This window comes from Myotis brandtii, unplaced genomic scaffold (assembly GCF_000412655.1).
Source record: "Myotis brandtii unplaced genomic scaffold, ASM41265v1 scaffold328, whole genome shotgun sequence".
Taxonomy (NCBI): Eukaryota; Metazoa; Chordata; class Mammalia; order Chiroptera; family Vespertilionidae; genus Myotis; species Myotis brandtii.
The window spans coordinates 1,467,163-1,492,614 of NW_005362626.1; the positions used below are offsets into that span (position 1 = coordinate 1,467,163).

The 25,452-nt window shown below is 37.1% G+C and overlaps 1 protein-coding gene across 1 annotated transcript in view; it reads right to left on the minus strand.

Moving 5' to 3' along the window:
• Nucleotides 1-25,452, minus strand: part of HCN1 (hyperpolarization activated cyclic nucleotide gated potassium channel 1) — a gene marked incomplete at its 3' end in the record, with an annotated part of 302,392 nt that overhangs the window by 276,626 nt on the left and 314 nt on the right. The gene's annotated exons all lie outside the window — the stretch shown is intronic.

Consider the following 25,452-nt stretch of genomic DNA (forward strand, 5'->3'; position numbering starts at 1 on the left):
CTCCCTTCCTCTCTGTAAAAAATCAATAAAATATATTAAAAAAAAAAAGGTGTTAAGTTCTGCTTATTTTTATAAATTTTATATAATACCATGTTATTTTCTTCAAAATATTTTTAAATAGTTGATATCTACCTATTTATTTTAACAGTAGACTTTTAAAGCTAGTATTATTCATCTCCATGAATTTTAGGTTGTACATGGATGGAGAAATAGGAATACCATTTCCATTTCCATTTAGTTTATGTTTTTTTTTCTAAAACAATAATACTTAAACATGTCATTCCATACTTGAAGTCCATTGAAGTTTTCCCCCACCGGCAGCTATATATTTATCTGTGGAGCAGAATGGGTTATGTGTCAAGAAAGAAAATGCTTCTAACAGAAGCATATATTCCCATATGTAATAAGTATCAAGAATGTGTGAGCAATATTTAAGAATTGAGGACCAAGTTTCTTTACTTGTCTGGGCAATTCACACAAACTCTGGAGCATATTTTAAGCAGAACAGCCAGTACTATGAGGAATTTTCAATCACCTACAAATGAGTTGAATGAATACGCACCACCAAGAATTCATGTGTATGTTTCCGCATAACTATAATGCCTTTTCTCCCTTCCTCTTTTTTTCTGTGGCATTTATTAAACTTTTTTTTCTTTTTGCTTCAACAGAAATATATCCACAATAGGATGTTGCTCAGATAACTGAATCCCACTAATAGGTGGAAGTTGTGCCTGCTTTTTATGTACCCCAGTGACCTGCAGGAAATGTTTAAACTGATTAAAATTTACTCGATTCTGTAAGAGGGTTTTGTGATGTATACATTTCAGTTCATTATTTAAAGACATAGCTTCTGCCTTCAAAAAAGTGACAGGTTGTGTGTTTAGTTTCTTCAACAGCTAAAAAAGCAAATAACAAAAACAAAAAACCTGTGGAGAAATAAAATCTCACATTTTTCTTGGTACCAGAGAGATAATTGCGGGGGTGGGGGGGGGGGGAGGGGAGAGGCGAGAAAGGACTCAAGAACTGATCTTATATATTTGTCAAATACAGCAATTCTTGAAATAATTATTTTGTTGTATCTTGAGATTACTAACTCAAAAGTCATTATTTCAAAACCCGTATGGTGTTATATAATAACGTAAAACATGAAAAGAAATATCAACCTCTAGAATATGATTATGAAAATTAAATCATGCCAAAACTGTTGGCAACTTAAAATTGATGTAAATGTCTAAATTCATATTCCTACTCAATCTCTCTGACCTTTCCTCACACTAATCCTCAACCTGGTCATGGAGCTTTAGACTCTAACCCAGCCGTGGGCAAACTATGGCCCGCGGGCCGGATTCGGCCCGTTTAAAATGAATAAAACTAAAAAAAAAAAAAAAGACCGTACCCTTTTATGTAATGATGTTTACTTTGAATTTATATTAGTTCACACAAACACTCCATCCATGCTTTTGTTCCGGCCCTCCGGTCCAGTTTAAGAACCCATTGTGGCCCTCGAGTCAAAAAGTTTGCCCACCCCTGCCATGGCCCCTGCACACATCCTTTCCTTCACTTCATCTGCACAACTGCTCCCTGAGACTATGGGGAGTACATTTCACCCATTCTCCTTGTCTTCACCTTCTCCATCTTCAAGTGGATAAGCAACTCCCCTAGCACATGGCCCAGGGTCTCAAATCATGGTCACTCCCCTTTTCCCTCAGAACATTTGTGGTACATGGGCCGTTGAATGTATCAAGCCTAATCCAGGTGCAAGCAGTGGCATCTCCAAAGTGTCTTTCTGGGTGGGACTAAGGAGGGTAGGGAAAATTGGTGGAAGATGATGTGGAAGATGAATGTAGAAAGATTTCAAGTAAAACTATTTTGTTATCCAGCACTCTGCTTTTGCTTGGCATTTTAATTTTTGGTCAATAAAAAGCATCAACATGTCCTCAAGTCACTTACTCACACTTCATACAAGATTGCAGAACACATTTGGGTGGGCATAACTCTCACAAGCCATGCCTTGGTATTTTATGAAGGGCAATGACCATGTCTTGTTCTACTGCATTAAAATAAATACACACACACACACACACACACACACACACCTCTGCAACAGCACCATACACATCATAAGCCCTAGAGAAGTGTCCAGAGACTGAATGAAGAAATGAGCTCCAGATGGGACCGGTGCCCATTTATACTTCCTAAGTACTTTGGCTTTTCCCTAAGGACCTTGGCTTTTCCTTCATGAGCGCAGGCACACACATGCGCGCACATACACATGCTTTGTTTATTGTTGTTTTAATATATTTTTATTGATATCAGAGAGGGAGAGAGAGATAGAAACATCAATGATGAGAGAGAATCATTGATCGTCTGCCTCCTGCATACTCCCTACTGGGAACCAAGCCCACAACCTGGGCATATGCCCTGAACAGGAATTGAACCAGTGACTTCTTGGATTCTGGGTTGATGCTCAACCACTGCACCAGACCCAGATGGGCAAATGCTTTGTGTTTTAAATGTATGTGGACAATTGTTTCAGGTCTACTTATTTAACTATAGTGGTACTATGGTCAGGGACCACACCTATTTCTGCTTCCCACTATATCGCCATTGTAGAACACAATGCCTACAACTACAATGAACTCTCTATCTACTGAATCAATAAAGAAATGAAGACATGGTATTGCAATTCCAGTCTATATTTGAATAGACTGTCACTTGAATATTTTTCTGTTGGGGCATCTAAATATCATGAAAATGTGGACAAGCTGGAAGATGCCCAGAAAAAATAGGAGAAGGGGGGAGATAATTAAAGAAATGAAAAGCCTAATTTGTGACAAATGACTTGAAAAACTAAATACAGAAATCTTGTCTAGGTTAAAAGTCTAAAGAAATGTAAACAGATTCCACACATTCTTAAAAGTAAACAAGGACTTATAGTTTAACCAGCATAGTTGGAAGGTGGAGGAGGAGCCACGGAACCCCTCCTGGCTGGTCCTATAAACCCCAGTGGATTCAAGAACTGAGCTTCAGGGGGTGCAGTAAGAATACTTAGAATGCTTTGGTACCTTCTCATGCAGTTGTCAAACTACTATCACGGTGTAAGAGTTTGTCAGACAATAGCTATAAAACCACCTTAGCACTCATAAAGTATTTTCACAATAATCATTCTCATTGTATTTCCTCAACAGTTCTGTGAGACATATTGAAATGTTTTATCAGTCCTACGTTTACAAATGGGAAACCTGAATGAAACAATGATATGTGACTTACCATTTAGTGGAATCTTAGACTTGAAGGAGGGTTTTCTAGTCACTAACCCAGGGTTTTTTCCATTCTCTGTCATGCATTACATTTATTTTGATTTGTATTTATTTGCATTTTACACACATATACAAATATTTTTATGCCATAGACATAGCATAATTTTCCTTTTACAGAGAGGAATGACATGATTGAAAATAATATTATCAAAATAGTCACAAATGCAAAATTATATATTCATCTCTGACTCCACTCCAGATATCTACTACTGAAGATGCATAAACATCCTAGATGGTGGATCATAATTTGGACTTAGATGATAATCCATTTATTAAATTCAACCATTATGAACAATCAAGCATTCTATTGAATAACAGGAGTCTTATTTAATAAGGGTAATTTTGGCATTTTGTAGAATATTTTCCAACTTAATTGCTTTTTCCTTTAAAAAATTTTCATGGAAAAACATTAGTTATGCATTTAAGCCAACATACTGGTCTGCTATTATTGTGTTTTGTCATATTTGTGTTTATTATTGAGAAAAAAAAAATTCTGGGTGGTAGGGAAAAAAACACACAACTACTTACGAATGAGTGTGACACAGTGGAAAGAAGACTAGATTAGATGTGGAATGCCGAGCTTCCCATACTGGTATTATCTACAGCTATACCCAGGAGAAAACGCCCTCAGTCTAGATCTCCATCTTTTCCTTGGGGAAAATGAACCTAGAACAGAGCCAACAGTCTTCTCAAATATAAGAGTTTTGTTGTGTACAAGTCATTTGTGTATCAAAGCAAGAATGGAGAGAACACAGCAATTTTAAAGAAATGTAATATGGAAACTAATTAGGGAAAGGCAGAGAAGACGAGGCAGTAAAGAACCCCATGAAGGAACACTAGGTAAGATGTATGATTATCCAATTTCCAGGAGAAGGGAGTTGAAGGAGTCAGATAAAGCTCCTGTGTCTTATGCCAAAGAAACTAGAAACTGATAATGTGACAGTTTTGAGAGTGGATGTGGGGGGAGATTAGCAATTCAATTTTGGAGATAATGAGTTTAATATGTTTCAAGTTCACATGACAGGAGGCAGTTGGAACTGTAATCTTTTGAAACTTAGAAGTGATGCCAGAGCTTGGGAAAACTTTAGGAGTCGGTGTACAGATTTGAAAACCAGAGCCTGGGGAAACATAAGTCCTCCTAGGGAGAAATTGTACACAGATACATTATTGTTATCCGAAGTTCATACTTTATTCAGAGATCCCTATTTTATACCGAATGTCCCTTCTCTGCCCCAGGATCCTGCCCAGAATACCACATTAGAGTTCAGTTGTCATGTCTGAGTTCCTCTTGATTATGACAGTTCCTTAGACTGTTCTTGATTGTGGTGACTTAGATATTTGGGGGGAGTACTGGTCACATATTTTATAAAATACCCTCCAAAATTTAGATGTGTGATGTTTCTATTATGATTACACTGGGGTTCTGGGATTTTGGAAGGAAGACCCCAGAGATTGATATCACGTCATGTCAAGAGAGTTCCTAACTAGCAACATGGTTTCTCAACATAACCTTGATCACCTGGCTCTATTGTGTTGGTCAGGTTTCTCACCAGTACAATGAGTCCTATTTTCACTCTTTCTTTGAAATAAATCACCATTGACAGCTCACAATTAGAGAATGGGGAGTCACAATGCATTCCTTGAAAGTTTGAATAGCTTAAATTATTTAAAATTCTTGGACAGGGAATTTTGTCTCTTTTCCATTGATTTATTAACTCAGTTATTATTTACATCAGTATAGACTCCTTAATACTGATTTCATACTTCGGCTTACAATTCCATACTAGCTTATTCAGTTGCACAATTTGTTCCAACTTGGGTCATTTGCAGCTTTGTAGGTTATCTTTTCAAATTCCACCCAAGCATCCCTAGTCATTAGTAGCTTTTTCAAGGAGCACAATTCTTTGCTTGTATCAGCATCACAAGTTGGGGGTCAGAGGTGACAGAGAAATGTGTTTGTCTTCAAATAAAGTTTTCTATAGCTACCAGAAACTGATAAAACATTCTAAAATAGACCTCCAGGCAACCATCACAAACTTGACTTTATGCTCGCAACCACAAGACACAGCAGAAGCATTCTAGTACTAACCTTTATTTCATTACTCACAATTCAAACATGAACACATCTATTCCCCAAATTATTTCCCATTATTTATTTTCACATTTTAAGTGATTTTTCTTTTAATAATAAAGGCAAAATGTTTTCTTTTTCTTTGATGAAACAAAAAATTAAGACATTTAATAATAAATGTAAACCTTTAAGTATAGTACTAACCTTCCATGAGATAGTTATGCTTTCAATTTTAGTATTAAAATGCTAATTTTTATAATTATACACAAATTTGACTTAAATTAAGCTACTTGTTATGAGTTATATGAATTATCTCTTTGGGATAAATACTAAAAAATTTAGAATTTAATCATTTAAATCTATTTTATGAGTGGAACTTAGAGGTCTATATTTTTTAAGTGCCACACAATTCTCTATGGAGGCAATTATTAAAACTTCTCAATAAAAGAATAATGTATAAAACAAGAAAAACATACATTCTACAAAAAATATACTTCATTAAATATATTCTACCTGCATGCTTTATGGTATTTATTCATGATTTAATGTTAGGCTTACATTATGAACTCTAAAAAAGTTCTGTAAGACTGAAATAGAGAGTATTTTGTGACTTATACCAGGACTAATGCAATGCATTTTTAAGAGATATAATTAAAGTTTTGTGTCTCTTCCACCTCTTACAATTAATTTAACATGATCTTAACTGTATTTTAGTCACTACATATAGATCAGGAAATGGTGTTACAAATTGACAAAATGTTTCAACATCGTAAAAATAATGTTTTCTTAATATATTTTACAGTACAATTTAAAAACATTTGTGGGATTTAAAAGAAGTACAGAATTTTTGCATTTTCAGTAAGGGAAGCGTGGATATAAAAGCACTTACTATATGTCATATGTAGAAGGCACATAACTTCAGAATTTCCAAACAACTATTACTACTTAGAAACTATAAATAAGTGATAATATAATTTCCTGGGAAATATGATTAGATATCCTTTCTGGAACCAATACTCTCATTACTACTCTGAGTTTTATAATATATAGCTTGGGAGAGGAGACATACTGCCACATACTTCCAGATAATTTGCAGCATCCCTATAATATGGGGTCTGATACTGGCGTTGCTTCTGATTCAGATATGGCATGAAGCTAACTTTTGTCCCTTAAGATATTTTAAGTCAGCAAAGTCCTAGCTCTCACTCTATTTGCTAGTCATAAAATAGCTATTATCCATTCATTCAAATCTTTTTTGGTTATTTCTTTCCCAAACACACTACATCTCATGGTGGATCACCTAGAGCACTCATTCTCTAGTCCACTGAGTACAATTGATCCTTCACTCAAACACATCCACCAGCCACACCCACACATGGATCTAGGCTACAACCTAAAGTTTCTGTGTGTACACAGAGATGCTGAACTGCTCGAGAAAAAACACACACCCACACCCAGATGGTCGGGCAAATTTATGCTCCTCTTCTCAGCCTCATATGTTATATTCAATTGTACCTTCTGACCTTTCCCTGGATCATCCCACGGTATTAAATCAGCTTTACCTTCAAGAGCCATGGAAGCCTAATGTGATTTAAGGGTTATCTCTGTATGGCTCCTCTCATCTACCTGCATCCAAGTAATTTGCTCATTTTCCATTGTGAACAATTTCTCTTCTACCATCCTATATACTAAAACCCTAATATGCAAATCGACTGAACAGCTGAACAACCAGTCGCTATGACACGCACTGACCACCAGGGAGCAGATGCTCAAAGCAGGAGCTCCCTCTGGTGGTCAGTGTGCTCCCACAGGGGAGCACAACTCAGCCAGAAGCTGGGCTCATGGCTGGCAAGTAGCAGTGGGAAGTGGGCCTTAGCTGGCAGGCGGACATCCCCTGAGGGGTCCCAAACTGCAAGAGGGCACAGGCTGGGCTGAGGGACACCCCTCCACCCCCACCCAGTGCACAAATGTCATGCACCAGGCCTCTGGTTAGATATAAAAACTCAAGCACAAAAATAGGATAACGTCACTTACTGATATTTTGGGCTAATCATTCAGTCCTTAAGGAAACATGAGCTGGAGGGCAGATTTAGCCATCAGGTCAAAGTTGACATAATTAATCAAAGAGATAGTTTGGATACGTGGTCTGATGCAAAGGCATATGGCCTGGACAGAAACAGAGCAGGGATTCATTAACATATAGGTAGTGACAACTCATGACATGGTAATGGATAATATTTACCAAGGAGAATATGTACAGTAAAAGGCTTAGAAGCTAGATCTTGAGGACCAACAAGATTTAAGCTAAGGGTGAAAGGATTAGATCCTGATAGGGACTTTAAGAAACAGTGGGCAGAGATGTAGGAAGATAATCAGAGGAAATAAGGGTCAGAGAAGTCAAGAAGTGCCAAGTGCCAATAGGGTTCATATTAATAAGGTCTGGGAAGTGGGCACGGAATTTAGAAGCAAGTATGTTAAGTGACATTTACAAGATTTCTTGGTTGGTTGGTGTTTTCAGCATACTGCTCAAATGAAAAGCAGGTCATGTTGCGTGTAGAAGAAATGATAAGCAAGGGAGAGAGGGTGAATATAAATTCCTCTTTTGAAATGTCTGTAAATGTAAAAGGTAAGCTATGGAAGTAGAACACTACTTGAGAGCCAAGGGTTTGTTTCATTTCATGTTTAGTGTTTTGAGCTTGTTTCTTATAGATAAAGAAATTAAGTTTACCTGAGATAGAATAAATGATGAAATGCATTTGTACTTATCCATTATTATAGGACATTTTGATACTATCACCTATCTCATTTTCCCAAGAATTTAAAATTAACGCTATTTTTAAACATATAAGTTTCAGCAGGATTTTTCCTAACTCCTCCAGTATCTGCTTTTTTCCTTCTAAATCTGTGTGAGATTTAATTTCCTCAGGTAATTTCTATAGCGCCACAGTCCCAATAAGTAAGGGGGGTGAGTGACATACTTATTTCCATGCAGGGATGCCATTAGGTGGAAGAGCCTGTTGTCAGACCTCAAGAAGCTAGAGGGAGTGATCTCAGAGGTATGACAGGACTGCAGATTTCGGGAAGTTTCTCAGGCATCTGCCACATAATTCCTCAGACATGTTTTTTCTTGTCTTTCTTATATGCCTCTTTTCAGTAGATTTAAATTATTATAATAACCTTCTGAAATTTTCCCAAGCAACTGTAATCCATTATCATCTAATAAACTCCAATTTATAAGCTATGTAACATATAGCATTTATATGGTGGCAGATTGTAACCTAATGGCAAATGTTTACCTTTTTGTGTAATAACTATGTCTGTCTTCAGTAATATCTGTAGCTAAAGTTTTACAGCTTCTTTTTACTTCCACCCATTCCCAATGGCTTCATTAGGAGTGCAGCTCTACATTGCTATTTTCACTTAATAGTCTGTTCATTTTGCTAAATAAGCACTACCAATTAAAAGAATATAGGAAAACATAATAAAAGAAAATTAAAAGTATTTTTAGGAAATATAATTGTTTTCACTAGTACTTATATTTTCTGGATTATTAAACTTAAGTAGAATCAAAAGCAATCTTTACAGTTTTATTTTCATTTTATTTGCTTTCCTGGATAAGAACATTTCCATTTTCAAAATTTACTCTTAACTCTTTACTGTCAAGTATTTAGCTTTTTAGAAAAATAAATGAACATTTGGAATAACTGGGTTTTGATAGATAGGATCCAATCCAACACGAAGAACTCAAAATAGAAAATAAAGCTCTCAGAAAACCTCAGCCAATATTCAGTTAATGAGGCACCACTTCCCACTCAAGACTATCAGCTAAATATCTATGATTCTTACAGAAAAAGAATATATAAATTCTAACAAATTTTTTTATAAAGTCAAGAAAAACACTGAGTTGCTGAATCAGGATATAACTGAATTCCTTTGGGACAAAGGATAGTGGTTAAGACCCTGGGCTCTAAGCCAGATTCTCAGGTTCAAATCCCAGCTCCTCCACTTAGAAGCTGTCTGATTACCTAACCTCTCCATAATCTGGTTTTCTGAGCTATAATATGACATCTATTATAGGTTTGCTGTAAGAACTCAGTGAGATCATATAAATCAAGATGCTTAGAATGTGTCTGGCACATAGAACTCAGCAGGTAATATTGCATCTGACCATCTTTTGTAGAATAAACCACTGACTGTTGCTTTTCTCATGTGTAACTAGGCAAGACATTTTAACAGTAATTCTTTCCCCCTACATTAATGTAAAAATAACTGACAGATAATGCATACAAGTTTGATTGATTGTAGGCAGGGAAGCCAGCATATTAGCATGCTTCTCATAGAAAACAATGGACAGCATTTCTAGGCACACAGAATGTATATTCTGTAAACTTTATTCTACATGAGATAAAGTAGAACCATTTCGTGTCCAGTTATTGATTGTGAAAAGAATTTGAGACCATGTGGGTGCTCAGCTTAATGAGAGAAATGTAAAAAATATGAAATTCCAAAAATATATATATTTAAAAAATCACAGTGAAGTTATATTCTAGGAAGAAACTCTACTTTCAAAAGTCACTAACTTCAAAACACTACCTTATGTGGTTGTATTTCCCAGTCACTAAGTGTTTACAGCCACATGCTTCAGAGATCCATGGCACTACCTGACAGCCACATTTTGGTCACCACGATCTCTTTCCATTTGCCTGCAGTGAGCTCTCACGTAATTAGGGCTAAATACAATGCACTTTTAAAATTAAACCAAGCCTCTGGGAAAGAATCATGAAAATTGATGGTTAAAGGACACCCAGGCAATTAACAAGCAGGATAAAGTTAAAAATTGAAGATAAAAAAGTAGGTTAAGAGCTTTTCTCTCTCTTTCCAACATGGTTTGTTGATACAGAAGGCATATCAATTAGCTTCAATTTACAGTGGAGAGAAATATAGAGGCAGTCCATACTTCAGTCAATAAGTAAATTGCTCTGCTATTTTCCAATGGATTTTTCTCTCTTTTAAGCACACAGTTCTGAAATAATTTTCAACTTGATTGACTTTTTGGAAATAAGCCTGAAAATCTTTTTTTTTTTTTTTGCTTTCTGGAATCACAACAGTGTGACAATAAGCTAATAACACTTTAAATGTTAAAAATCTGAGATATTTTTACCCCAGTAGAGTAACTGTTTTTTCCACCAAAAAAAAATACATGTAATATATTATTTCTGATGATTTAAAACAATATATGAGATGAATGGTAAGGCTGTGACTTGGTTTCGTTCTTTTTTGTAACTAAAGCATCTACTAGTCCCTGAATACACACTTGGCACTCAGCAAATATTTACTGAATGAGTGAATTCATGCCTATGATACCATAATACTTTTGCTTATTTATTTATTTTTTGTTAACCCTCACCCAATATTTTTACATTGATTTTTAGAGAGAGTGGAAGGGAGAGGGAGAAGACAGAGAGAAAGAAACATCGATGTGAGAGAGACACATTGCTTGGTTGCCTCTTGCATGCTCCCCAACCAGGGCCAGGGATCGAGCTTATAACCAACGTACATGCCCTTGATCTGAACTGAACCTAGGACCCCACAATCCACAGGCCGATGCTCTATCCATTGAGCCAAACCAGCTAACACAATACCATATCTTTTAGAGAAACTACTATTATGTGACTTTGGATTATGGCAGACCTCTTACTATTGGACTGGACAATTCCAGCCCACTCTGAACTGCTCTCCCAGAAAATGCCTGTTGGTTAGATGGGAGGGCCACCTCTTCTCAGGCTAATCAGGTGACCTTGTTTCCCACGACTGCCTTCCTTCGACATAGGTGGAGGTTCAAAAACCCAGGTCTTACAATAGGTTTGTCCCAATCTATTCTTCTTTCAGATTCATGAGAAGAATTTAACTGTAAAAGTTGCCCATGGTGTTTCTGGTTTTGCTATCTATTTTCTTGATCTGTTTTTTTTTATGTGCAAAAGCTAAACTACCACTGTCTTCTCAGAGACTCAAGTCCCTTTTCCTTTTGAAAATTATGTCAACTTTGCCCGGCCAGCGTGGCTCAGTGGTTGAGCGTTGACCTATGGACCAGGAGGTCACTGCTGGATTCCTGGTTAGGGCACATGCCTGGGTTGCAGGCTCGATCCCAAGTAGGAAACATGCAGGAGGCAGCCAATGATTCTCTCTCATCATTGATGTTTCTATCTCTCTCTCCCTTTCTCTTCCTCTCTGAAATCAATAAAAATATATTTTTTTAAAAAAGAAAATTATGTCAACTTCAATTTTCCTGTATCAAGATCTATGCTATCTTGGCCATTAACTTAATACAAGGACCAAATTAAGAGTGTTTACTCAGAAAGATTTTGGTTGGAATTTTTTTCTTTACTTTAAGTTTGGTGAATACAATAAAATAATCTACTCATCACAGTTAAAAATAAAAGTTAATCCCCTTTCAAAACATGGACTCAGGATTTTATTAATTATACCTATAAAGACAGTGGTCATTTCCCATCTCTATTCAATAAAACTTGAAAAGAAATGTGCACTGTTATACCAGGCAGCATATTTTGGCAAAAGAAAAACAAATGATACATATGAGAAAGTAATGTCATTTCTTCTTAAATGTCATTGCCCAAAGAAATATATTTTCCAGTCTATTTTGATGAAGATAGCTTTGATTCCAAAAGCAATGACATTTAAATATAAGGTTGCAAGAAACAAAAGCCATCCAAGAGAGCCACAAAATGTATCCCTGATTTTTTAAAAACTACATTAAAAACAAGAAGTACAGCAAATAGAATTAATATAAGCATGGATGTATATTAATTTATATCTTCAAATTTTATTTCTAAATACATCTTTCTGTGTATTAGATTAGGCTATTCCAGTGATGGCGAACCTTTTGAGCTCGGCGTGTCAGCATTTTGAAAAACCCTAACTTAACTCTGGTGCCGTGTCACATATAGAAATTTTTTGATATTTGCAACCATAGTAAAACAAAGATTTATATTTTTGATATTTATCTTATATATTTAAATGCCATTTAACAAAGAAAAATCAACCAAAAAAATGAGTTCGCGTGTCACCTCTGACACGCGTGTCATAGGTTCACCATCACTGGGCTATTCACACTAAATTTAAAATTTTGTAGGAAATACATGGAAAAGGACCAACTGGTTGTTGGGAATTGTGTATAAAAGCCAAGATTGAGCATAATGTTGCCAACATGTCTTCATTCATTCCTATTTATTGAGTGCCTACTTTGTGTCATGCATGCATTTGGCCCTGGGAAAACAGTGGTTTAAAACAATTTTTATAAAAATCCTCACCTTAAGTGAGGCTTAAATTACAGAAGAGGGAAGAGAATAATTAAATTAAATCAACAACACATTTAGTATGCTAGATTATAAGTGCTATAAGAAAAGGCAGGATGGGATATGAGGAGTTGCTGATAACCAGGGGTTTTGGATAGGGTTGGAATTTTACTTGGGTTATATTTGTTCAAAATTTTCTACTAGTATAAAAAGTGCTATAGGGTTCATCCTGTATCCATATATTTGCAAGTAGATCATTTTTATAAGATAATTTACTAGCCTTTATATTTTTAATATTTTTATACAGGGTCACACTGCCCTTTGGCAAGGTTGCAGGACTGTCTGGAGTCCCATGTTGGACAGTTCTCCCCCATAATGATATTATTAAACAATCCACTAATATTTCTCTAGAAACACTGATTTCAGTTGTGTTTTTTACCTTTTATAAATGTAAACCTATATGGATTTAATTGTGTTGCAAGCTCATTAAAATGGATTTTACTCAAGTATTCTAGTCAAATACTATTTCTCATATAACATATTTTTATATGGATTTGAAATCTTCAAATTTGGATATATAATTTATATTTTTGGTTTTTGTATCCAGTAATTTTTTTTCTATTTTATATCCTCCATCACAGTCATTAACATTTAGGAAAGTTACTGATATATTTTAATATGTTTATCTTATAATCAGCCACCTTACTAAACTTTAGAGTTAATTCTATCATTTCTCAGTTGGTTCAACCACCTTCTTAAGGTAGGTAAATAGCCTATGCAAAAAATAATTTATCTCCTCTCACCACAAATATATTTCTAGCTATAATGTTGTGCGTTGTTGCCCTGGCTGACCTGCCCAGAACCAATCTCTCTTCCATCCCAGCTGACAAGGTCTGGAGCCTCAACACCAAACCACTTGATTGACTTGGAATCCTCTCCCTCTCAAGGTGAGACTGTCTAGCTACAGCTCTGATTATCGAATGGCTTGTCCAAGCTAAACTGCCTGCCCATATCTTCCATACATTGTTTTTAGTATCATATTTCTGTGTACAAATATTAAACAGTTCGGGCAGTCTTAACTAGGGGTCCAAAAATCAACGTGCTCGAAGGGAACCCCCACCTCTGGAAATCACAGACAACATTGCATGGATATATGCACTTTATCAGGGCAAAGGGTCCACAGCCTTCATTTGATTTTGTAAGTGCTCTACGAGCCTGGAAGCCTAAGTAAGGCAAATGGATGCCCATGAATGATTAATATAATCAATAGTTACTGTTAACAGAATTATGGGTTATTTATATTGCTTAAGACATATGCAGCCATAATTAGTTGCTTTTAGCATATATCTCAACTATTTTATATAAATAAAACTACACCTAAATCCCAAGCAATATATGTTTTTAATCTTCTTTTGTAATTTACTTACATGATTAGCCAAGACAATTGCCAAATTTATTGCTCAGAACAAAGAAGCTTTATAAAAATAATTATTTAAACAACGAATGACTCTTCTATCGCAAATATAGCTAATACTCATTCCCTATAGGCACTACTCAGAAAACTTGCAAAATTCATTTTCTCAGCCTCTGATCATGCCTCTCAAACAACTAAGCCTGGGCAATTTTAATTAGGGATATTTTCTGCCAAAAAAAACCCCAACAAAAACAAAAAACAAGGCTAAACATTCTCTAAGGGCAGTAAGTGGCATCTGCTCTAAATGAGGTTTAAAAAAAGATTTAAAAATCATTGTTTCAAATTCGCAATCTTTCTTAACCCATATCTCTAAATAACTGTTTTTCATGACTATTAACTTTGACAATCAAAAAGAATGTAGCAAGTTATGAATCATCTTATTTGGCTCAGATATAACATTTAACTGATTTGAAACAAGATCCCAAATGGTACAATTATGCCATTTTCCGATGAAAATAAAGATGAACAGAAAGGAACACATGCAATGCTATTAGAATTTTCTCTAAAAGTTATTTATAAATGTTTGATGCTGTGGTATTCTAGACCAAAGTGAGAGATAATACTGTTACGTCTGGAAAACATTGCAAATAGAGGATGTATTAGAAGTGTCCAAGGCTCGCTGCCTCCTGAGTGATCCTGCTTCACAAAGCACACAGGGAAACGGCCACCAGACTTCCACCAAGATAAAGAAAACAGAGTAGCTTGTCCCTTGCAGGGCCCTGCCTTCACAGACACATCTGCTGAAGGAATTCTGAAGACTGTCAAGTGTGTATGAAGAGTCTTTTCTTTCTCAAGTAGTTCACGTGCCCTAATTCTGTTTCAATTTCACTTTCATAATAACAGCTAACACTTATATAGCATAAGTGCAGAGCATAATTCCTAAGCACTACATATCTAGACACTCTATAAATATTTATAATATAAATATAAAGTACATCTCTTCCCCCAAAGCTGATATGATACAGGTATTTTATGGAGGAAAATGAGGAAACATTTTTCAAAAAGTTTGGAAATTAAGGCTGGGGTAGTGGAGCTGGGATAGTACCCCAAACATCCTGGCTCCAGAGTCTGTGTTCTTAGAAAAACTATATGTTACCTCAAAGCCTATCTATAGTATTTTTTTAATTAAAATAGTATTGAAGGATTATTAAAAAAACATATAGACCCTGCCCCATTCCTTTCACTCTACACACACACACACACTCTTAATTCAAACACCCCAATTGTTCCTTTGGCTATTTAATGTGTAATTTGCAATTGATAAAATAAACTGTAAACCCTGCTCATTTCCAAGTATGACACATGAGGATTTTGATTTCTTACCGCTCCCAATCTTCATGCACCTTTCTCTTGCCCTCCCAGAATAAATAGACCACACTCTTTGCTTAAATCAACTTCTTGAGACTATGGTTACCAGGTTAAGTGGGATTCACTGTTGAGCCAGACAACGCACTGTGACTTTTCCCCCTTTTTTATGCATCTTCAAATCATTCTGGAGTTGATAAAGGTCTTTCATTTGCTAGTATTCAGTGTACCCTATAGGCATTTATATCAATGTCCAAAATATCTTGTTCCAAATTATCTCTGGAACACTTATTAACATTACTTTTCAAATGTTGAAATTCATCAGTTTTTTTTCTTTCTCCTGAAGGCCTTTTGCCAGACCCTCTGCTCTCCTGCCCCATCTAGATTGGTTTCCCTCAAGACTCAAGATTGCTCCTCAGGCTTTCTTTCAGTATTACTCTGTGTTAGAGCCCATGTCTCCTCTTCTGTCTTCACATGATCTTGGTGTAGGTCCTCGTTTTGCCAGAGCACATCATGAAAAGGACACAGGAGTGGTGAAGATTTGAATTCTTGAATTTTGAATGTCTTTAATCTTCATATCACAGCAGGGTACCAAGTATTTTAGAAATCACTTTCTCTCAGAATTTTGTAGACTGTTACATTGCATTTAGCTCACTGTATGTTTCCAGCTTCCTAATATGTAACTTTCTCTTTGGAGAGTTTCAGGATTTTTTCCTATTGGGTAGAGTCCTACACGTCTGTGCAGTGATTCTTGGTGGAGACTTTCACAAGCTGAGCACTCTGTGAGTTTCTCAAAATGACATTTCACTCCCTGCTGTCCAAATATATTGTTTAAAATGTCTATGTTAATTCATATGTCCATTTTCACAATTTTTTTTCTTATTCTGGAACTCTTCTTATAGATTTTTACTTTATAAGTTATCCTATATTTCTTTTCTCTTTTTTCCTTAACTATGAAAGGTTTCCTAGACTTTATGTACCAACTTATTTTATCCAAGTGCTCTTTTTTATTCTTGGTACCATTTCCACAGCACATTGTTATCTATCTATATAAAACCCTAATATGCAAATTGACCGAACGGTGAAACAACCGCCAGAACAACTGGTCGCTATGATGTGCACTGACCACCAGGAGGCAGATGCTCAACACAGGAGTTGCCCCCAGCCCGCAAGCCCCAACCAGCAGTGGTGGTGGGGGTTGGGGCTGGCGAGCGGGCAGCACCAGGCCAGCCAAGGCAGGTGCGAGTGGGGGTCCCCAATTGTCCCACTGGTCACCTCGCAGATTGGCCCTGATTGCCAGCAAGGCCTAGGGTTCCTACCTGTGCACAAATTTCGTGCACTGGGCCTCTAGTTATATAGATAAAATGCCTTCCTAAAGATATCATTGATAGAGTATTTTTAATATTGTAATTTCTCCTTATCCCAAACGCCTCTGTTCTCTGGATTTAATTTTGCTATATGATTAGGCTTTCTCGTTTATGATGGTGATTTGTCTCCAAAGTCTCCTAATCTTTTCTTTTCAGATCATATTAGATGATGGGATATGAAGATATGATTACAGTCTCTATGTGCATAGGTGAGGCTTTCTGCAAGGTCATTAGGGAATAGATAACATTTTTACTGGAAAACCTTGAAATGTCTCCCACTGGAGGCATTTTTCTCTGATTTCCTGCCCGAGCAGAACGGACCTGACTCAGAGCATTCTCATGGCAGAAATGAGACTTCTGGATTTGCTAAGGAGACCCTTATTTAGGCCTTCTGGGTCCAGCCTGTCGTTCCTGGAAACTATTTCCTAACCAGTAACTTCATGTCCTGAACACTTCTGGGGTTGAAAGGTGAAGGATTGTGGAAGTGGAATAATTTCTCCATTAGCTTTCTATTTTCCAAAATGCTTTTGAGATCTCTTGTTCTCTGCTTTCTCCTCTTTCTTCTATTTGTCTATGTATCTGTGTTTATTTCATATATTTTGCAATGATTTCAAGAGGGAGGAAAAATAAATGATTAGGTTTGTTCCACCATGTTTTTATGCAGGTTTGGAGAATTATTTATACTGGCAGCCTTGTTTCTTTTTAGGTAAAAGAGCTGGAGTGTGAGAACTAAGACTCAGAAGGGCCGAATTCCTGGCCCAGTTCTTACACTCCATCTACATCACCGCATTCATGCTGCTAACCGCCTGCAGTTAGTCAGTTGTCTGTATATTGGGCAGGGAAATGTAGCAGTTGGGACATATACTTGCAGGTGGCTGTAAGGAGGGCATGCCAGGTATTACTGTAGGGAAAAAAAGGCTTTCTTTGTCTGGGTTTATTAATGCTAAGATAAAAGGTGTGCACACCCTGGTTGGAGACTAATTCTTTGTCCATTCATTCAATAATATTTGTTAAAAGTCTGTTAGTGGATCCAGCAATGACACTTCTATGATAAATGAAATATATCTTCACAAAAAAAATGTATAAGAATGTTCCCGTGGATAGTATTCACGATGACCAAAAAAAGAACATTCCAGATTTCCATCAACTGATGAATGCATAAATAAAAGTTGGTATAACCATTCAATGGAATAGTATTCAGCAGAAAAAGGAATAAAGTACTGAAACATGCTACAACCTAGATGAAACTTGAAATCGTTATGCTAAGTGAAAGAATCCTATAAGAAAAGACTATATAGTGTATGCTTCCATTGATAGGAAATGTCCAGAATAAAAAGAATCTATAGGGGCAGAAAGTATATTAGTGTTTGCTGAAAGCTATGGGGGCAGGAGGAGAGGAGAAAGATAGCAATAAGTGCTAATGGGTATGGGGTTCCTTCTCTGAGTGATAAATGCTCTAAAATTCATTGTGGTAATGGTTGCAAACTGTGACCTTACTAGAGAACCTTGAATCATAAAGTTAAATGAGTGGGTTGCATAGTGTGTAAATTATATCTCAAGACCTGTTTAAAAATAAAACATCTGAGGAAGTTGAGCAGGAAAAAAAGGATACTATGTGCATGTTTAAGACATTAGGAATATAAAAATGAATGGAGCTTAAATTCTAATGGAGGGACATACATAAAACATAATTATAAATTATTATTGAAAAAAGAGGCCCGGAAAGAAAATGGAAAGGAAAAAGGTGCTGAAGGTGATCACAATGATTAAACTGAAATACAGTTGACAAGGATAAACTAGCTATGATGCAGAATGATGAAAAGTGAAAAGATAATTTCAAGCAGTGGGGTGAAATCACACTAAAATAAAACAAGCAGGCGAGATCTCGGTGTGTTGTAGGAGCTGCAAATTCCCCCATGTGGCTGGAAGACAGGGAGAAAGCAGGTGGAGTATGATGAGGTTGCAGGGATAGTTGGAATTATGCAAGGTCTTGTAGCTATGGAAGGTTTGTCAAATGTATTCTAACAGTCATGGGAAACTTCTAAAGCAGCAATTTTCAACTGGTGTGCCATTAGAATTTCTAAAACATTCAATACCTGACTGCTTAGTCAGGGGCACTGACCTCTTTTCCCTTAGACTGTCAAATTAAAAAATGACAACAGCCAACACAACAGTAGCCATCAGGTGTAAATGCCTTCTTAAACTATAAATACATAGGTCATATGACATAATTTCATCCTATTGGTCATGCTGTACAATATGGTTGTGTCTGATTGGTTAATTCTTGGTAACAGAAATCCTTACTAACAAGGATAGGCACCTGACTTTTTAAAAGTCACTTTGGAGCAAAAAAAAAAAAAAGTAGATAATCACTATTTCTTTGTAAACCAATAAAAAGTGTACCTATTTTTTTGTCAAATAGGCAAAAATATATATTTTTTCATTTGCTGCAGAATTTTAGTAGTTTATGTGTGCCATGAGGTGAAAATCGCTTAAAGGATTTTAAGCAGAATGAGTATTTTGCTAGACATTATATAACGTCACTTGTCTTGCCACTCTATGGTGAACAGAATAGAGGATAGTTCTGCTTCTGTCCAGAACTGCCTGTGCATAGCTAAACAGGAACATCCCCATTGGTGAACCTACATCACTCTTCAACTTTCACAAGGTGTCTCCACTGGTGGCAGTATTATCTGGTAAAACCCCTATGTATAGAATCTCTAAAATGTTCACAGGCGATAATTCCACTCCCTGAACTCAGCGAAGGATATAATGAAGACTAATGCACAAAGATGTTTGCTGCAGCACTGTATATAACACCAAATACCGAAAATGAACATGGGTATACAAAATGTGTCAAGAGGTGCTACCACTGTCTGTCTAATTAGCCTTACTTCTTTAGAGTTATTGCTAATGTCGGCAAATAAAGCCAGGTCTATGGAAATAAGACTTTCAAACTGTAAATCTAGGGCATGCAGAATTTTGCTACTTTGCTTTCACTGAGTGGTCAGTTAGTTGGTGAAAGGATTGAAGCATATTAGGGGAAAATTAACTAATAAACTTGAAAAGGGCCATGAAATCAATTGTTGTCACTCAAACTTTGGCGAAATGGTTCAGATACATGCTCAACTCAAAAATAGTCAACATATATACAGTATGGAGCAAAAGTAGGCTTATAGTTGTTCATATGAAAAATAATATAATGATTAATAAATAATAATACAAGAACAATCTCTGTGTTTCATGTACTCACAATTGTTAACTTAGTTTTGCCTCACTCTCCATGGTTATGTACACATAATTGTACACAGATATCCCTTGAATAGTTTATGTCACACATATGTACACACATGCACACGCATGTACACGTGCACATACACGCACACACACACATGCACACACAACCAGGAAGGTTTATTTTGCAAAAACAGAAAATTCAACTGAGCATCACCATTTTCCCCTCATTTTTTTCTGTACAGTAATGATAAGCTGTACATCAAGATGCCCTCACAAAGAAAATTATTTTTAGAAGAGTACGTAGTGTAAGTGGAAATAGTCATTTTCCCTAGTGCATGCAGATTTTTTTCTTCATTCCCACTGGCTCTGCTCCTAAACTGTATGGTGTCTGCCTAATTCAGTCTGCTACCTCTTTACACAGAAAGATAAAATGAAAACTTGTCACAGAGCCTGAAAATGTTCAGGAGTCTTCATGAGGAGTCCTTGTCCTTAACAAGAAAATCCTCATCTTAAGCCCAACTGTTTTTCTAAATAACGAAGTGAATTATCTGTTAAACACAAAAATGACAGCTAGATTGGAAAAATGTTCACATGAAAATCACATCAGATATATTCTGTTTGCCTCCCACTTTGGGACATAGGTTCATTGAGTGGAATAACGAAGCATTACAAATACTATGTAAATTGACTTTTGGTGTTAGTGGGGCTATTTTGGTTTACATTTTTGATCAAGCAGATATAGTTTAATTTGGCTTTGTTAAATAAACCGATGAGAATAATAAGTTCCAATGTTTTTAAAAGTCATTGTTATTCAACATTCTAGTTCATAAATACGACTCCATATACTAAAATATGAATTGGTGGAAGTACATCTTCCCAAATGATGCTCAGATTATTCCAAGTAGGTTTAAAAGTAGGTTTAAAGGGGAAGTTGCTCAGAAAGAAAATGGAAAACATCTCATAATATATTAATAATATAATAGAACTGTATTGTCATAAATGCAATTAAAGAGTGAAATATTTAATAAAACTTGAAGTTGTATAACTCCCATGTATACTAAGAAAAAGTAACTGAAAAAATTCATACCTCCAAATATTTCCAATAATTTCACTTTAATTGGGCCTAAAAGTTGTTAGAGCCAGGAAGAAAAAGAAAAACTTAATTGAATTTCTAAGATATAAAAAGGTACATCTAACAGAAAAAAATAAGTAAATCCTTCAGGTTAATTTTGCCTGTGTTGATATGGAAAGGGAAGGAAAGGAGGGAGCAGTGTTGCTGGGAGAACAAAGGTAACAACAATAGGCTAATTAGTCCTTAAACCCCAGAGGGTGGGATTGCTTCCTCCTGAGAGGCTTTTGGAAACAAAAGGTCTCCCCCATTAACTGGAATCTGGGTGAAGGCTCCCTTCACTAAGGGACACATCAGTGACCCCTGACACCAGTACAGTTGTGAATGCAACTCGGAGGTGGAAACCCAGAAAGTCTCTTCTTCAGGAAGCGACTCCCATCTCTAGGGACCTGTGGCCCCGATGATGCAATAAGCTCTGCACGGAGTTATCCAGACTAATTGATGAAAAGCAGAGGAAGAAATAACATGGAGCTATGAAATCTCCCCAACCTGCAAGATGTTGGCAGGCAATATATATGGAAAAGGAGTATTGTTTTTAATAATGTTGGAATCCCCGAAATAGCCCATAGTCTGGTGATAAATTCTTCCAAAGTAAATTAATCACATAACAAAAACCATCCACAAAAGTACTCTAAGTAGTACTCTTTCAATCCATTTCAATGATTATATCACAACTATGGATTGGCCGTGAAGCACAATGCCTGGCCTGTGTCACTTTTTTTTTAATTAAATAAGTGAAAAGTAAAATGTTAGCTAATAAATATATAATCACTGTTACTAATATCAAAAAAATCAAATTTAATCTCCAAATTAAATATAGAGTATCCCACACACACTTTGAAGAATATAAAGGCAGTGTTTATTAAAATACATTTCATTTTCAACACTGAGCTATCTGCTGTTGAAGTATGTACACATTGTTTGGCCATACCCTGTATCTGTGTGTTTTGTTCACAAGAAAGTCAATAGACTGTCACCGTGCCCTCGCTATGCAAAGGTCAGTGTGATTTTATTCTTTAAGTAACTATATTTGCCCTCATTTGGGTGATTAGAAACCATGGTGTAAACAAAAACATAAGATTTTTTTCACTCAATTCTCTAGCTCCCACCCAGTTTTTTTAACAGTATGGATAGGATTTGACTCTACTTTCCTCTCTAGAGTTCTCTAACATCCTCTCCTGAGAAAGAAGGGAAATACCGAGCCTCTGCTCTACTTCCACCTGAGGTGGGAGAGAACCACCTGCCAGACACAGCGATAGGTCTCCTGGGCCCAGTGAGAGGCACCTCGCTAGCTCTCTGGGAGTCTCAGTGGGAGCACAGCCCCGCCACCGCTGTCCCAGGAAGTGGCAAGGGACCAGAAAGTGGAGAGAAATCATCCGGAGAAGGGAGAGATACTAGATCATTAGCCACAGTCTTCAAGTCCAGACCTGCCCTGGAGCAGCAGGCCCAGGCTACAAGCAGCAGTGTGGGCTGACTGAGTGTCAGGCTGGCATTGCAGGAATCATAGCTAAGAACCTCCCAGAAAGTGTCTTCCTCAGAAAAGGGCCTTGAGGTGCACAGATCCTGCCCACAACATACCTATTGTGTTGAAGATTACTCACCATTGCTTTTCCTTTAGGCAAAAATACTGTCAGAATTTTGTCTTTCAAATAAGTATTTATGTGATTATCTCCTTAGTTTGTTACTTTAGAAATATTTTAATTATAATTTTTAAAATCTATTTTAAAATATCTTCCAGTTAGTAATTATTAATTTATGTCTGTCATTCTTTTTCCAATGCAGTTATTCACACATTCCAAACTACCCCACAATGGAATTTGTTTAGAGTATCAGTTCACTTCTTTGTCATCTCCCATTTCTTTAAAATGCATGATTCCATCATTTGATTTCAGTTTCTTCCCTTTTATAGTAACATTTCTTTCTTTTTAAAGAAATAGCTTGTGCCTGGCAGGTGTGGCTCAGTGGTTGAGCATCAACCTATGAAGCAAGAGGTCATGGTTCCATTCCTGGTCAGGGCACTGCCCAGGTTTCAGGCTGGATCCCCAGTGTGGGGCATGCAGGAGGCAGCCATCCAACGATTATCTCTCATCATTGATGTTTCTATCTCTATCTCCCACTTCCTTCCACTCTGAAATCAATAAAAATATATTTTAAAAAATAAATAGATAGCTTGTCTCATGAGTTACTTGGGAAAGTGTAGAGAATCTTTAATTTCATGAATTTCATTCATTCAAAAGATTTTGGCACACTATTCCAATTCCTGAAAGATAGGGCTATATTTTTATCCAGTAAGTGGTAAAAGTTTAACTGTTTGATATATGACACCATTTTGAAAAATGTAGTCTTTACATGTTGCTCAAAAACATACACGTATCCTTTGAAATCATTTCATTGAGGGTGAAATTAAAGTTTAGCATTTTATTTGCATGTAAATACTGAACCAAATCTATTTCAGGAAAGACCATGCTTACTTTTGTTATTAAGACTGAAGACTCTTGCCATATAAAGTTTTGTTATGAAAAAAATGGTAATATATGTTGCAACATATTTCCACTGAGGATTGAGAGAGGTAATATCCTATATATAATTTCTGACCTTTAAAATTCTAAAGAACAGGACAATGTTACATACTTTATGACAAGGTCATTTACCAGTTTGTTCCTATAAGTGTCTTCCTGGTGGAGGAAACATATTGGAATATTTAGTCGATCCCTTTAGTATGAACATTCTTTCAGTCAAACTCTTAATTTTCTATGGACTATAAATACCGTTAGGTTTCATAAGTTCTCCTCTGGACATTGCTGTGTATTTGCAAATAAGAACTTCAAAATTATGCACTTCCAGAAATCCATTCACTCTTTGCACGAACAATCGAGGCTACTGATTTCTGAGACAGAATCTATCTCAGACAGTGAGACAGTGGGGCCGGAGTTAGGGGTTTTCCACAGCTAATGCCATTCAGCACTGTGGACAGCTCCCATTAAGGCCTGAAGTTGATGGCAATTTCCCTGTGTTCCTAGACCTAAACAGAACTCAAAAGTAATCTGCTTTGTATGCCTATACTTGTTTGCTGTTGAATAGACACCTGCTTAGGCGGCTTAGTGTGCTCGCACTCTCCTCTTGATGATTCTTTTTCGAACGAGTTCAGTTAATTAATTAATTAAGGCCACCCTGATTAGTGATTAGTTTTTCATGTGTGTTTTTCGTGGAAAGCCCAGCTTATGCTGGAGCTAACAGTGGGGCCGGAGTTAGGGGTTTTCCACAGCTAATGCCATTCAGCACTGTGGACAGCTCCCATTAAGGCCTGAAGTTGATGGCAATTTCCTTGTGTTTCTAAACAGAACTCAAAAGTAATCTGCTTTGTATGGTTATACTTGTTTGCTGTTGAATAGACACCTGCTTAGGCGGCTTAGTGTGCTCGCACTCTCCTCTCGATGATTCTTTTTTCGAACGAGTTCAGTTAATTAATTAATTAAGGCCACCCTGATTAGTGATTAGTTTTTCATGTGTGTTTTTCGTGGAAAGCCCAGCTTATGCTGGAGCTAAAATAAAGTGGCTGAGGGTGTGCGCTCGCTAGTAAGAGGATCTACTCCGCGACCTTCATTTGATAATCTCTAACCATGCTCTTAAGCGAATGAATACTTGGGTGACAAATAAGAACAGGAAATGTCTTCATTTTAAGTCTCCGAGGCAGCTACCCTGACAGCTGACAGCTCCCTGCCCTAGTTCGCCAAGAACCCCGCGCCCAGCCTGCCGGCCACTGTCCGCAGAAATGCATTAGGATGCCCAGCGCCTGTACATGGGACACAGATGGACACTCCCGGGCCGAGAGCGGCCCGAGGAGCGGGGACCTGTGGGTGACTGTCCCCCACTGGCCGCCCCAACCTCTGCTCAGCCCAGGAGCGCCTCTTTCCTTTTGGTGAGGGACGCACTTCTCGGGGGAAACGGCACGGAACCCCCCAAACCACTTTCAGGCCGCTTCCTTGCATTGCCATCTCCTAAGGAAAAGTTTCCTGGCACAACTTTGCATCCTCCCATCGGGTACCCTGTGGCCTTTTTTCCCGATGGGTCCGCAAAGTTGGCGAGGCAAAGGGGAGCTGGTTCCCGGGCTTCAGGAACTCCGTGCTGGGTGGAAACTAGTTGAAGAACCGGCTCAGTCCCAGTGGGGGCACCCACAGCGCCACCCTCGCCCTCCCGGCGCCTCGGCTTCCCTTCCCTTCCCAGCCCCGCGCCCCT